Source organism: Oxyura jamaicensis, chromosome 1, assembly GCF_011077185.1.
Source record: "Oxyura jamaicensis isolate SHBP4307 breed ruddy duck chromosome 1, BPBGC_Ojam_1.0, whole genome shotgun sequence".
In the NCBI taxonomy this organism is placed as follows: domain Eukaryota; kingdom Metazoa; phylum Chordata; class Aves; order Anseriformes; family Anatidae; genus Oxyura; species Oxyura jamaicensis.
Window position 1 is genome coordinate 63,307,786 of NC_048893.1, and position 14,918 is coordinate 63,322,703.

At 35.5% G+C, this 14,918-nt stretch overlaps 1 protein-coding gene across 12 annotated transcripts in view; it reads left to right on the plus strand.

Moving 5' to 3' along the window:
• The window catches only part of ERC1 (ELKS/RAB6-interacting/CAST family member 1), a 294,248-nt gene that overhangs the window by 140,303 nt on the left and 139,027 nt on the right, over positions 1 to 14,918 (plus strand). The gene's annotated exons all lie outside the window — the stretch shown is intronic.

Genomic DNA, 14,918 nt, shown 5'->3' on the forward strand with positions numbered 1-14,918 from the left:
ACAGGGAAGAAGGGGGAGAGGATCATAAAACAATTTAAATATCTATGGTTTTATCTGTCATGTCAAGAAAAAAAAAAGCTTGAACTTCAGCTGTATTCTCAGCCATGATACATGCTGTTGACTGCAAAACTAGTTGCTTTAAAATACTATTCAGTGTGCTTCCTTAACTGTTGAATTTTTACCGTTGCATCTGTGTCTGAAATCTTGTAGTGTTGTTGTAGAACTAGTTTTGATGCAGTTTCAGAATAGAAACTGAAATTTTAGAAACTATCAATACTATAATTGTTGCATATTCAGTGCATTGTGCTATCAGAATGAAATGAAAGGTGATACATAAATTAGCAAGATCACTTTGTGCCTTCAACAAATTTATAAGCAACTAAAAAAAAACAAACACACCAAAAAAAACATCAAGAGACAACATTTTGAAGTCTTGTAGCCATGACTGAAATTTTTACTTCGTTTTAAAGCAGTCATTAAACGTAGATTCAGAATTTCAATAGAGGGGTAGCTAGGAACAAACTTCTATGACCTATGTAATACAGTAAGTCAGCGTGCATGATCTACTAACCCCCTAGTTACCTTTAAAACACTCAAAAAAAAAACATTTTGGATTGCCTTTGCTGATAAAGTTTGTTTAGTTGAAAGCATCCATGACTCTTGATGAGAGAATAACTACAATTGTTTCAGGCAGTGTCTTTGGCCAGAAAGCCTCTGCTTTAAAGCCTAAAGTTCTGAGTTACTGACCAAAGTCCGGCTTTTCTATTCCTGATTAACACTGTGAAAAATGTGGTGGTAAATGGAATCCCACGATGGCATGATGCTGCTGATGCCTTTAAACTGTGTCAGTGTTTTGACCTTGGTTTGGCACAGATGTTGCACTTGTGGCCTTGGCTGCATATTTTCCTTCCTCCCACAAACTGGAAAAAGATTGGAAGTTAATCATGCTGTTGTCCATCATCAATACCTTCTGTTTTTAGTGTGTTGTACTGGCATACTGTTGAAAGGAGGACCATCCTTGAATGACCCTCTTCTTTCAGTTCCCTGAGAACTGAACTGCTGGGAAGCTTTTCTGCCCTGTGAGCATTCTCATCTGAAATACATACCATGTTTTTTCTTGCATTAGTATTACTTATATTGGGTAGTTTGTGTTTGCTGGTTGCTCCTGTGAATGGAGTTCAATGTGCTTTGTTTGGCTGATGGAGTCCTAAATATTATAAAAGCCATCTGTCAAAGATATTTCGGCTGCAATACTATAGGCTACAGGCTTTTATCAAATCTGCACCTATATTGGAATTTGTGGTGAAGAGGAGAGTGGTTTAAGGTGCTTGGGTGATTTTTTTTCTGATTCAGAACATATCATAAAATATGTAAAGTATGTCTAGAGAAGTTATGACTGCAGTTTGAGGTGGCCAAGTGTTAGGATCTTTGGAGAAATGGAAAGTTTTCTGACTGATGTTGAAGAGGTTCTCCATTCAGTCCACATAGTTTCTTAGTGGTTTTATTATTGATACATAATTTTAATTGATTGCTATGATGGCTAGTTGCTGAGGTTTTCCTGTATTTGTTAAAACAAATGTGTATTGTAAGGGAATATGTGGAGTGACTGCTCTTAGAACACCAAAATCCCTGCTGGCCAGAAACACAATGAAAACATTCTTCTAAAGACAACAGGAAAATTGCAGGCGTTGCAGAACTTTTTCTTTCCTATGAATTTAATTGTTTGTCTAATTACAGTTAGCTGCAAGATATGAAGACATAGCTTAAGATTCTATGATTCTATTCCATGAGGTTCCATTCTACACTGAGAGCTACTATGGGTGCCATAACTTTATTATTCTCTTAATGGCATAACAGCACTCATTTTTTTAGACATTAAAGCAAATGTGTCTTCCTGAAAAAGAACTGAATATGTGCAAAAATACATTAGGTATGTCTGTTTCCTAGAAACAGGAAGAAATGCTTTAAATTATATCTGTTCACATCAAGAACAGCTTTGCTTCTGTAACCAGTGCAAAACCTCTGAATTGTCTGATCTATTAAGCTCTCCTGTTGATAAACTTGGTAAACAAGAACAGTAATTTAATCTACATTATCATTGCTATTGTGACATGTACTTACTGTTTAAAATTCTGAGGGCTTAGAGTGGATATCGTAATGGTTCATAGTAAATAAAACAGACTTAGAAAGCATGGGTGCTAACTTAGTTTTCCATAATGATTTCTTGCTAAGCATCTCAGTTTGAGAGCTTTGCTGAGTTCCAGAGAGAAGAAAAACAATAAAAATACTCTGTCATCATTAGTTCCAGTAGTGGAAAAATTAGAAAAACACCATGAAGTCATATGCTATAGTACTTTCAAGAAATCCTTATGGATACATGTCACAAAAGTTGAGAAGTTATTACTACAAAATAGAAAAAGATAGCAAGATATAGAAATCCAGAAGTTTTCTGGATTCTTTGCTATACCAAAGAGATTTTGATGCAATAGAAAGTAATAAAAATACTGTAAACCTTATTTCCACACAGCAAAGTGGTTTGGCAATTAGATAAGTGCAGGCTGGTGGCATGGATCCAGATAGAAGCCTGCTATGAGTGTCCATTTAAAATTAGACGTCAGTGTAGCAACTCTAGGATAGTATAGCCTTATAAAAACAAAATAAAAACAAAGTACTAAATCCAAAGGAACGGTTTCAGTCCTTTTTCCAGAGTCCTACATTTCTGCTACATATCTAACCGCCAAAGCATAGCGTAGCATTTAAAGCATAGCATCCTTCTATAAGAAAATGATAGATAATACTTCATAGAAAGTTAAGCAAATTCAGAAAATTCAGGATACCATTCAATAATAGTAAAAATAATACATAAGTGCTGAGTAGTTAATTACAGGCATACAGATGAATAGTCTATGGTACTAAAGGTTTTTCATTCTTATGGAAATAACCTTTATAAACTGTGTCAAATACTGTATCTCTAGGAAGCTGCGTTTCTGTGTTCAGAGAAAGTGCCAGGGCAATCTGGACCAATTTCACTGGAAGTTTGGTTGGCTATTTAATTTCTTACCTTCAGGAGACTGGTCTTTATTCTGCCATGATGCTGGTCATTTACCACAGCAGGAAGTGATAAAAACGTCAAGCATGTAGAATCAGCAGTGGTTAGTTTTAGGTCAGCAGAGTTTTGTTTTCAAAGGAGTTTTCAATTAAATTTCCTTGCTTGTCTCTAAAATGTAATGGCCTCTAATAGTTGCTTTCAATTTAACATATTTTTCCTTTAATTCTACTTAAATCAGCAATGGCTTTATGGAATTCTTTACGTAGAAAATTACTCTTTACTTGTACAAGTTCTCCATTCCTTTTGAGTACTGCAGCATCTACGAGATGATAGTGGGAAATGAAAAAATGAAGGAGTCAGACTTGGTGGCTGTTAAGGTTGGATAGTAATGAGTAGAGCACAAAATGGAACTGTTTTTTATTAAAACGTGTTACTGTCATAGTCTTTGTTATTTGCTTTAGGAATAACGGTTATCAGAACTTTCATCATCCATTTGAAGAGGAATCTAGCTTTTTCTGACAAAGGGCCTTTTTTCTTGCCTCATTTCATTGCATCTTAACAAAGCACAATTATTCACAGCTGTACATCATCTCAGAATTCTTCCTTTCCTGCAGTCTTGTATGATTTGATTTCTTTCCTATTACCTGCTGAAATCAGTTTAATTAATTAGCCAATGAGTTGTTTTTCTTTTGTGTTATTACTGTTTTCAGTACATGTATTCCCAAAGCATGCAGCTTTCCTGTGGGAATTAGAACCGAGGAAGTACAGGAAGACATGTGGCTGCATATGGCACTGGCGGGATGTTTGTATGGCAACACTAGGCTGTGAATTCTGAGGAGCTCTGAGTCAAATGCAGTTAGAGCAGCCCCTCACAGTTTTCTTTTTTTTTTTTTTTTTTTTTTCTTAATATACATAACAGAAAAGATAGCTTCCTACCATACTATTTAAAAAATCAAAATATGACGTAACTTAGAATACATTTTAAAACGTATTTATGTTAACTGTAAAGTTAATCGATTGTCTAGCATGTCATCAACAGAAGACTAGCTGAAATTATCATTCAAACTTCATGCAACATTAAACATTTTGACTAACCCATATGTGTCACATCACATTTAGTCAAAGGAATAAAATCTGAATGTTATTTTTCTTCTTTAATAGCTTACTTCTGTGCAAAAAAAATTATCCTTGAAAATGGCTAGACTTTTATTTCTGCCCTAACTCTGAAAGGTAGGTAGGTATATGGACAGACAGTGAATCTGTGTTTTAGATTAGTCTTGGTACAAGTGTTTGCATTACCGACTACCAAAAGGTTTAGCAGATCCTGGACTCAGAGAAAAAACAATAACAACAAGAAAACACTACTAAAGTTACAGAGAATTCAGTTGGGCAGGAGACCTTCTTAAAATGTTACTGAAGAAGATGAGAAGTTCAGTAACTTTTCATCAATTTTTACTGATAATCACTGCTTTCAGATTTTCCAAGTCCCTGAGCCTAGAGGCAGAGTCTGCAGGAGTAAAGCATTACTCACAGAAGTGGAAGACCAAGTTACAGACTATTTAAGCAAATTAGAAATATGCTTGTTGATGGAATCAGATCAGATACATACAAGGCTGCTGAGGGAGCCAGCTGATGTCATCGCAAGGACTCTTTCTATCATCTTCAGAAGCTCATGACTGTCAAGGAATGTTCCTGATGTCTGGCAAACATCATACCTATTTTCAGAAAGAATGAGAAGGAGGGTTCAGAGAATTACAGGAATTACAGGTTAGCCAGTGTCACTTCAGTCATTGTGAAATTTTTGGAGCAGATCCTCCTGAAAGTCGTATTCAAGGAGCTGAAGGACAAGAAGGTGATAGGGAGCTGGCAGTATGGTTTTACAAGCGTAAATCATGCCTGACCAACCTGATTGCCTTCAATGATGAGATTACTGGCTCAGAGGGGAATCAGCACTGTTTAATGTTTTTTTAATGATGTGGATGATGAGACTCTGTCTCCTCAAAAATTTCAAGGATGATAGCAAATGGCGGGGAGTGGTTACAGGGAATATATGCTGGAGGGCAGGGCTGCTTTATAGGGTGACCTTGACAGGCTGGAGAAATGGGCTGGCAGAAACCTCATGAAGTTCAATAAAGGTGAGTGCAAAGTTCTACATCTGGGGTTGCGTAACCCCTGCATCTGTACATGCTGAGGACCAACCAGTGGGAAGGCTGGTTTGTTAGGGAGGGGCTGTGGTGTGGTTGAGGACAAGTTGAACAAGTCAACAGTATCACATTGGTATGAGGAAGGCCAAATGCATACTGGGCTGTATTACCGTGAGCATAGCCAACAGGTCAAAAGAAGTGATTGTTTCCTTCTACCTTGTACTTGTGAGGCTGCACCTGAAAGACTTTTGGGGCTTCTGAGTGGAAGAAAGATATTGGGATAGTAGAGTGAGTCCAGCTGGCAGGCCAGCCACAGCTGACTAGGTGCTGGAGGATGTGACATATGAGATGAGGCAGAGAGAACTGGCTATATTCAAGCCTTGTGGGACATCATGCTGTGATCTTTTGGCTATCTAATGGAAAGGTACAGAGGAGACAGCCAGACTCTTTCCATGTTGTTCAGTATAATGACAAGAGCCAACAGACACAAATTTCAAAATATTCCAAAAAACAAAGCAAACAAAAAGCCTTAGTTCCTTTAGTCTGCAGCGTTTAAAAAAGAAAAAGTATGCCTGTTTAATCTGAATTCTCAGCTGGTGGGATTCTTGGTTATGCTGGATGTACTTGAATTCCTCAGCTAACCATACCAAATAAATACCAGCAGTAAAGTCGTTAATAGCTTTTTCTTGTGACCAAATGCTACATAGATATAGACTCTCACTTTACTTTTCAGTGTGTGTTCTGTAACTTTACATTGATATTACTGGCAGAACATAGTGGCAATGTCATATAGAGATCTGAATAAACAGCTAAGAAATATTTTCAGTACTAACTCTTTCTAGCAATATATATAAAGAATATAAAAGCAAATATTTCTTCATTATTTCACATAACATATTTTAAAGGATGATACTGTCATTAATTAGGATAAGATGGTTTTTGTTTTTCCTTTTAGCATTGCTTGCTGTCTGTTCTCCAGCAGTTTGCATAGATCTTTTTAGATCATAAAAGATGCAAGTAACTGTTGTTTTTTACTTCTTAGTTTAAGATATGCCTTCTTCCCTTTCTCATATCTCTTGCTTTCAGCACAGATTTCACATTTAATATGGAATATGCAAGTGCTCAAAGGGATGGGTCAAAGCACTCAGTATTTGATTGTTTGTTTCCTTTGCCTACTTCCATGATTTTTATGGGTATACTTGGATCACATGAACAAATGACAGCTGAAATGTATCTGAAGGAGTCTGTTTTGTATTATTTAACGCTTAAAGCTTCAAACATTATTGTAACTTGGGCAAAAACCTTATAGCGTAAACAAAATCCTAATATTTAGAGGATTGTTTTAAAGTATTATTCTGTTGGTTAATGTTAAATAGGATGAATAAGTATGTGCTATTCCTAATTTATTCTAATTTTTCTCCTAAGTTATGATGTGATGCTTTTGATAGCAGTCTGTTTTGGTTAAATTTCCCATGCTACATTTGAAGATCTGTTTTGGAAGCAAGGCCTTGCAACTTAGTTTCACTTTGTCAGGAGTGCTTGGTTTGGATGCCAACACCTGAAATACATATTTCAGTAGACACGTGATTGTTAATATCATTAAACAAATCATAGAGGATCCCTCAGTGAACTTAGTCTTAGAACTGCTTAGAAAAGTCTTGTCCAAGGAAATGAGATGCAGCAGCACTTTCTCTCCTAGGGTCCCTAGCGTAGTCATACTCTTCTGATGGGATATAGGCAGTGATTTATGTTCTGCAATGCAATGTACAGCATTGCTTCATTCTTCACTATCCATGTCTTCTCCACTGCAAAAAGCTCAAAGAAAGAACACCCTTCTCTTGTCCAGGACCAAGGCAGTTGGTGTTTCTCCAGTTATTTCTTTGTTATTCATAGCACTGGTAGAGATGCGGTTGATACCCTGAAATTATTTCCAGGCAACTTTGGGTGATGGCAGACACTATTAAAAACAAACAAATATATAAAAATAATATTTGTAATTACATTCCAGAAATTAATTCACATATTCAGGACTTAATAGTGTTTTACACAATGCCTAGAACACCAGTTCATGTTTTATAATTCTACTGCTTGGCATGGCAAATCAGCATGTTTGTCTTATGTCCTTTGAAGGATGTGAAACAGTTTCAGGAGTGCTTATGAATTGCTAACAGTTTTCAGTTACAGACATAATCTTCCCTATATCTGTATATATATTTCAATTGGACAGAAATACATCTCTTGCTATTTTGAAAATAGCAGCAGGGAAAATCTAGCCCTAAGCCAAGAGACAGTGATTTTCCGATTAAAGTGTCATGTCTTTTTAATTTAATTAGGTTAAAAGGACTGTCCACTAATACGTTCTTATTTATAACTACCTTCACAAGCTGAAAGCTATCAACAACGACAACAAAAAAAACACCAAAATCTTTAAAGCAATTGCAGCTGATTTCTTGAAATTTCTAGAGGTGAAGGAGCATATTTTCTTCTGCATTTTAGAATAGTGGAGGATGCTTCTTGAATAACAGATAAAGAAATTCTTAACATTATTTTGAAGTAGAAAGTGTATTGAACTCTTTTGTTGTCTTTCTGTATCCCATTTTGACCATAGCCTCAATAATTCCTTGTCAGATTTTCAACACTGGTTGTAGTCTCAACCTGCACCATATAACTTCATATACAGAGACACTTAATTTATAGAAAACACATGAGATTCCTATTAGAAATATTCCTTTTGACAGTAAAGGCTGTTTGTTGATCTTTCCTAAGATTGTAAGTGTTTCCTGATTACTTGGAAGATTAATTCATTGAAGGAGTCATAAATGATTCATACCTGCTTGTAACTCAGTGACAGTCTGCATCAAGGCAGTTGTCTTGGTAAAGTCACCAGATGCAATCAATTCAAATCTTCATTTTGTCTCATTTGTCTCAAGGTCATGGAATAAAAAATAGTTCACTGGAGTAATATAATTTTCTAGATAAAGAATTTATCTTCCTCAGCAGATACTCTAAACTAGAGATAACTTAAATTGCATGATCACTAAGGATATCAGTGATGATATATTTTGGAATCTGGAGCGTGGCGTGTCTTGTGCTTGTAGACTCACTTGAGCACATTTTTTTCCGTGCTCATGCAGATAAAGTCCAAAAGAATGCTTTTATTCAAAATGCTCGTGGACATACTTGTTCTGCAGAAGATTCACTTATTGTGAAATGGTGGAAGTCCTGAAATGCACAGCCAGTAACACTGTGCACACACATTACCAAGACTATAAGAGAAACCTCTGATGAAGAGATGCTCTCAAGTGTTGCTTGCAACACAGGTTCTGTATTTGCCACATTCTCCACAAACTTCATGGCATTCACTTGGCTCGTGAAGTTCTCCTCTCTGAACTCCAGAGACCTACAGCTACAGACTGGGAAGACAGTATTACAGCTGTATCAGAGGAACAAGAACTAAGCCATATGCACTGTTTAGATAGGCAACTGAGCCCTGTATGTGGTGTATCTGTTACAAATAATGCTGCTGTTCCCCATTTTCTAAGCAATCAAAAATCTGTAACAAATGATGTCAGTGGGCACTCTTCATATTAACCTAAAGTGAGCTGTCAAAGCCAGTGCTACAGAATGTATTTCATATGAGGAGTTACCTCTTAATAATAAATCTCTCTGCTAAGTTCCAGAAGGAAATATGCCAAATATGCAGTCCTGAGACATTGTAGTCTGCATTACATACCAGAAATCAGTCTCACCCACTGGATACCAAAATAGAGCTATGTGTTCTCCATCTCAGATTCTGATGTTAATGAAGATCTTATAGCAAAATACGATTTGATGGCCATGATGCCATTGCTTTGCAATCAACCGCATCATTTTTGCATACTTTTCCCAGTATAGTCTCTGAGCATGGCTGAGTTTGATCTTGTCAGAAGCGTCAGATTTGGTACTGCTGCTTTGTAGCCAGCAGGATAAACACCTATCCATTTACATCTCTAGTGAGAGTCTGTTTGGAAGATTCTTCTTGAAAACAATTTTGTCTTTAAGGAGAACAGATAAAGAATGTGATCTCTATTTGGGCATCCCAGTACAGTAAAAATCAGAAGGCTTTTAGCCCTGAAACAAACCTTTTTATACTTTTTTCAGAATGGTCCTGCTAGCATCTCTGTTCTCACATCACTTCCTTGGAGCTATTATTAACTTTTTATTTTTTTTTTTTTTTTCCCTACACAGTCAAGATTCTGAATGTTCTCATGCTTATTTTTCTTTGATATCAGAAATCCTCTTCCACTGAATTGGTACAATCATTTTGCTTTCTTTTTGTCCTTAACAATTGTTCGTTTTAATATCTTTCATTGTAAACTGTGTTTTCAATAGCTGTCAGCTTTAAAGTATAAGATGTATTTTGATTCTTTAACGTGACCTATTTCAAAATAACACGATAATATACAACCCTTATCCCACATTTATGAAAGGTTTTAGAAGAGGACTTTTCCTTATTGATAGCTTGTTCAATATATGCTGTAAAATAAACATAAGCTACTCTAGCATAGTTTTTTAATGCTTTGCTTTTAGAATTTTATTCCCCCTATGTTATATTTAATTTTTGTTTTTGTTTCAATGGCTGATTTTTACATTCCATTTTTTATTATTATTGTATGTATCAGGTATTATTCTAGCAGGAATGAAAAGATTGCATACTCTTATGAAAGAAAACAACTGCTCTGTTTTGATTTGTTTTCTTTTCTGGCTAGTGGGAGTGCAGCTAAAAGAGATGTGTGTGATCTTAGATCACAAAAATACCCTCTGAAACCTCAATAAAATGCCATTCATAAGGAAGATTTTATTGCTGTTTAGAAAATACTTTTTTTCAGCCAAATCGTGCAGGTCTCTTGAGCAGAAAGTGACTGGCTGTGTGTGATGTGTTCACAGGGTGGTTGGCTCATGATTTGGAGTTAGTTGAAGGTAAAAAGAACAGCACCTTTGGGAGTTCTTCCTACACTGCTAGGGCCAAATTCAACTAACTCAGCATGTAGCAGGGAGAAGGAATCCACACTGAGGCCTCATCAACCATTTTACAAATGTCATTTTTGGCTTTGCATCTGTTTGCTCAATTAACAAAAGCAGAAGAAAAAATACAACAAAACAAACTTATTTGTTGAACTACTGAATACTGTTATTAAGGTCATAACAGGTCACAAGGTCTTAAAGCATTAGTATTTTCCTTAACCAAGGAGTACCCCTGTCATTATTTTACAGCTCTGTTTTAGGGTTCGCTCTGAATTTGTACTTTTTAAGCTCTTAACTTCAATAAAAATGAAAGCATGCAAGGTTTAAGTTTAAAGGTAATTACAGAACTTGATGTTCAATTAATTTGACATTTAATCTCTGAAACCTGATTTCAAATTTATCATCAGTTATGAAATTATGGTATGTATTCTTTATTTTCATCACAAAACTGACTTCCTACTAAGTAGATTTTGAGAGTTTAAATAGATGGGAAGCTGCACTTTAGTTTTAAAAGAGTGGTGTGATTAGGTGTTGCGGATTATATCTACAACGATGGAAGTACAGATGAGTGAAAACATGTAGTGCTTCAGATGCTTAGCTGAAGCTTTTTGCTTCAGTCTTCTTTTTAGCATGTTGTATCTGGCCCTGTCTAAAAGTGAAGATTTGGTTTCTTTAATTCGTTAATTGTTGAACTAAAATGTTGAACTTGTTGAACTAAAATGAAGGATCTGCTGTTAATCTCTGCTGTTAATCCCTCAGTTATAGCCAGTTCATTAAAGCACATTTTTCTTTTCTTCCAGTTGTTTTGAGAATACTAAGACAACATTTCACCACTGTTTGTGTGTAATTGGGCTGCTACCTCCTGACTGGAGAATAGCCTGCTTTATTCTATGTTTTTGTTCAATGAAGAGATTGAAAGGAAAAAATCTATTATCTCTGAAATGGAATAGCTTGATAGTGCTTAGAGTATGCATTGGAGACACATGTGCTTCTCATCTTTAGTAAAATTTCTCTATTTGTTCTTGTATTTATTACATACCTTTCTTTAAATTCACTGACTGTTGATGCTACATCATTTCATGAGGAAAATTATTTCCATGTTTCTATAAATGTGTGTTCCCTAGAGATCACTGAGAAATAACATTTCACAGTGGAAGCACCTGTAACATTCAGATTTAGTGTGTGTAGTTTTGATTACATTTTTTAGTTTTCTGCTAGAATGAGTCAGAGAGTTTAGAACAATAAGATGAAAAGCAACCTTAAATACATAATATATATTGTGTTATTTTATTAATATGGATTATGTATTAATGCATATTGTAATTATGCATTGTATGGAGAAATACGGAAGGTTGGTTGTGTTTGATAGTTGACACATTTACCTCAGAGAAGCTTGGACCTGAGTTTGAAGGCCTTTAGTTACTCACAGAAATAATATTCAAAGGTAGCATGTTGCTGTTATCTCTACTGCGGGTTGATAGAGTGATCTGGTTAGGACTTGCTTACATCTTCCCATGAAACATACCATATACCATTAATAATTTGTGCTACCTCACTTCTTGGAATGTGTTATCTATAAGCTTTATGTATTGCTTGCATCAGGTAATGGGTTTCTGTTAGAGGTGGTTTTAAGCAATATAAGGGTTTTAGACTATGTTTCTGATATGTTTCTATACAGAGTTTCTCTAACTTGTGCCTGATTTATATGCCATGTGCTTCGCTTTCCCTATCTTCCTACCAGCTGTTTCTGGAAAAAAAAACTTCACGCATTTTTATTTTTATTTTTTTAAGCTAGAGACAGAGGTGAGATGACTAGCTTGCTGACCACCAGAAATCATCCATTGATACCATGCATATGATTCATAACTTTGAGGAAGGAAGACAACCCATGTAGAGCTGACATCTTCATCTAGTATTTGACTTCCCTACCTACTGTTTCAGACACTGTTGGGCCCCTGTTCTGAAAATTTGGGGCAAGCTGGTTTCCCATAGCCTTCCTAGTGTTCATCCCTTGCCCCCTCCAGTGCAGATCTGAACACTCACTTTGTTTTAAAAACCAAAATTTCCTAGCTTCAGGAAATGAAGTCCACTCTCTCCATCTCTTAAAGCCACTGTGGGACTTCTTGACTCACATACAGCAGACCAGTTAAATTCTCAGGATCTGTTAATATTTTCATTGGCATGTGTTAGCTTGTCATATAAATGTCACAGAACAGCAAGAAACAGTGCAACAAAATGATGAGAGGTTGTTGAAGGAGACTCACAAGCAGAAGTCATTGAATGCTGGAGTTAGCCAGCTGTGCATCTGAACAAAAGCAGCTCATTGGAAGTATGTTGACTGGACTTTTATCTCAGACACGAAGTGGAATAGAGTTAATGATATTAGACCAAGCTATCTGAAAACTGTAATGAAATTATTGTTTCCTTTACTTCGTAAATTAATGCACCTCTTTTTTAACGGTAGTATAACTACTTTAGAAGCTGGGATTGTTGATAGTGCCCTACAAAGCAAAGGACCAGCCCCAGATAATGCTTAGGCTCTAAAAAAAAGTCCAGACGTACTAGCTTTCATATAGATCTTCAGCAGTATGTTACTTCCCTGATCCTAATTTTTCAATAAGTAAGATAGGGAGCTTTGTTCGAGCTTTGGCAGCTTCGCTTTGACTGTCAATCAGACATGCAGCTGTGGTGATGAGACTATGTGATGTGGTCCATCCTGTTTCCTAGATTGCTTATTTAGCTTTCATTCATCATTTTCTTTTTCTTGAGGTTAAGCAATTAACCTTTCCAAATGCTGCCATTCTTCTCTGTGGTTAGGTGATCAACTACTTGTAAGGTAAAGTGAGTTTTAAGCAACTAAAAGCTAAAGCAACACCTTTTGAAAATATTTTTTTCTTATATTCCGTGTTAAGTAGGATTTTGGGGAATAGTTCCTCCTTTCCTTCTATTATACTTTCCAAAACGTAAACATTTTTATTTGTGCACCAAAACTATGCACACAAAAAAAAAAAATCAAAAAATCCCACACCTCAGCTATATCACTGTGCTTATGATCTTCATTCATTGCATACAGGCATTTTACATTTTTTGCAGTGTTGATTATGTATATATATATTGCACTGGTTTAATTACGTCGAGAAGCAGTGTGCTTTAAAGCCAGTGAAGTTCCTCTGTCCATCAGGATTAGTAGCTGCAGCAGCTGTGGACTGTCCTGTGGGTGGTGGTAATGCTACATCAATGAAGGCTCTAGCTAAACACGGTATTTCTGACATCGCTGACTGACAGTATGTCTACTTTTTAATGTAGAAATATTTCGCAAAAACGTAAGTGAGATGAATAAAACAGGCAATGTCTATAGGTGTGCATGAAATCAGTGCATTTTTTCCTAATACTTGCATTCATTATTCAAAATACAGTATGTATATGCATTTTATTTTGAAGATAAGCTTCTGTAGTGGTTTTAATGCATTGTAAATGTATACTTACACTTGGATTAGTACAAAAGCAGTTGTGTTTTAGGTATATAACTGAAGGACAACATTAAAACATAATTAGAAAATTCAACATTATACTTTCAGTTAATATTTTGTCACCTTCTGTTTCACAAGAAGAACATCTGAAATTACCCCAGAAAAGATAGCCAGATGAGGATAACAACTTACTGTATATTAACATGTAACATGAAAAATCCATACGAGGAAAGAATTAAGAGCTATATGTGCTGGTGTGCATAACAGTAAAAGATGATGAGATTAGTATTAAAATGCAAAAAATATTCAATTTAGCATGGTATAAATTAATTTCATTAAAACCTTAATAAATAATAGGGTCTTTAAAGCAATTAATCTTATTGGAATTGAATCTTAAAGGAATGAAAAATATTCCAAAGCACTTGCAGGTAGTAAAGTGAATTAGATCAGTCTTATTTCCACTTTTCAGGAATACTTGATTCTCCATTGCTTAAATTATTCGCCCCATATCAAAAGTCTTTCAAAATGTGGTATCTTCTCATTTGAAAGTTCTTATTATTTATTTTGAATATTTTAATTCACTTCCCATGGTGTTTAGGATAAGAGCAATTCCTCATTGCTAGAAATTCAATAATTTCATAAAGGAAAAGCATGGATTTTTGTTTGTTTGCGATACAGCTTTATCCTTCACTTAAGAAAATCAAATAGAAATAAATATTTTCATTGTCCAGTTTCAGAAATTTTATATATATTTTTTTTTCCAGCAGGACTATCACTTAAATTAGGCACCTAGAATAAAAAGATGTAAAATGATTAATTCTGAAAATCTTGGCCCATCTTTAGTTGAAGGACTGTGGGTTGTGTTTTGTTATTGGTGGTGGTGGTTTTGTTTGCTTGCTTTTTGTATTAGAAGCCTGATTTTGATTCTACTTTGTTTTCTCTAATAGATCCATTCTACCAGTACTTGGCAAGACATATTGCAAAAATGGAGAAAGATTCTAAGCACCGGAAAAGACTTTTTTCTTTTGAGTGCTAAATATTTTTATGAGCCATACCTCAAAAAATGTCATTATCCAAAATTTTAGACTAGCAATGCCACAACTACCCAGCAGTGAGATAAAGCTGTAGATACATGTATCATTTGAAAGTTTCATTGTCCAACTTTTTGTAGCTTTTTGAAAAAGGAACAGAGTGAGAGTTATATCCTGAATGTAAATTCTAGTTTCCAAAGAATATGGCAATTACCAACGT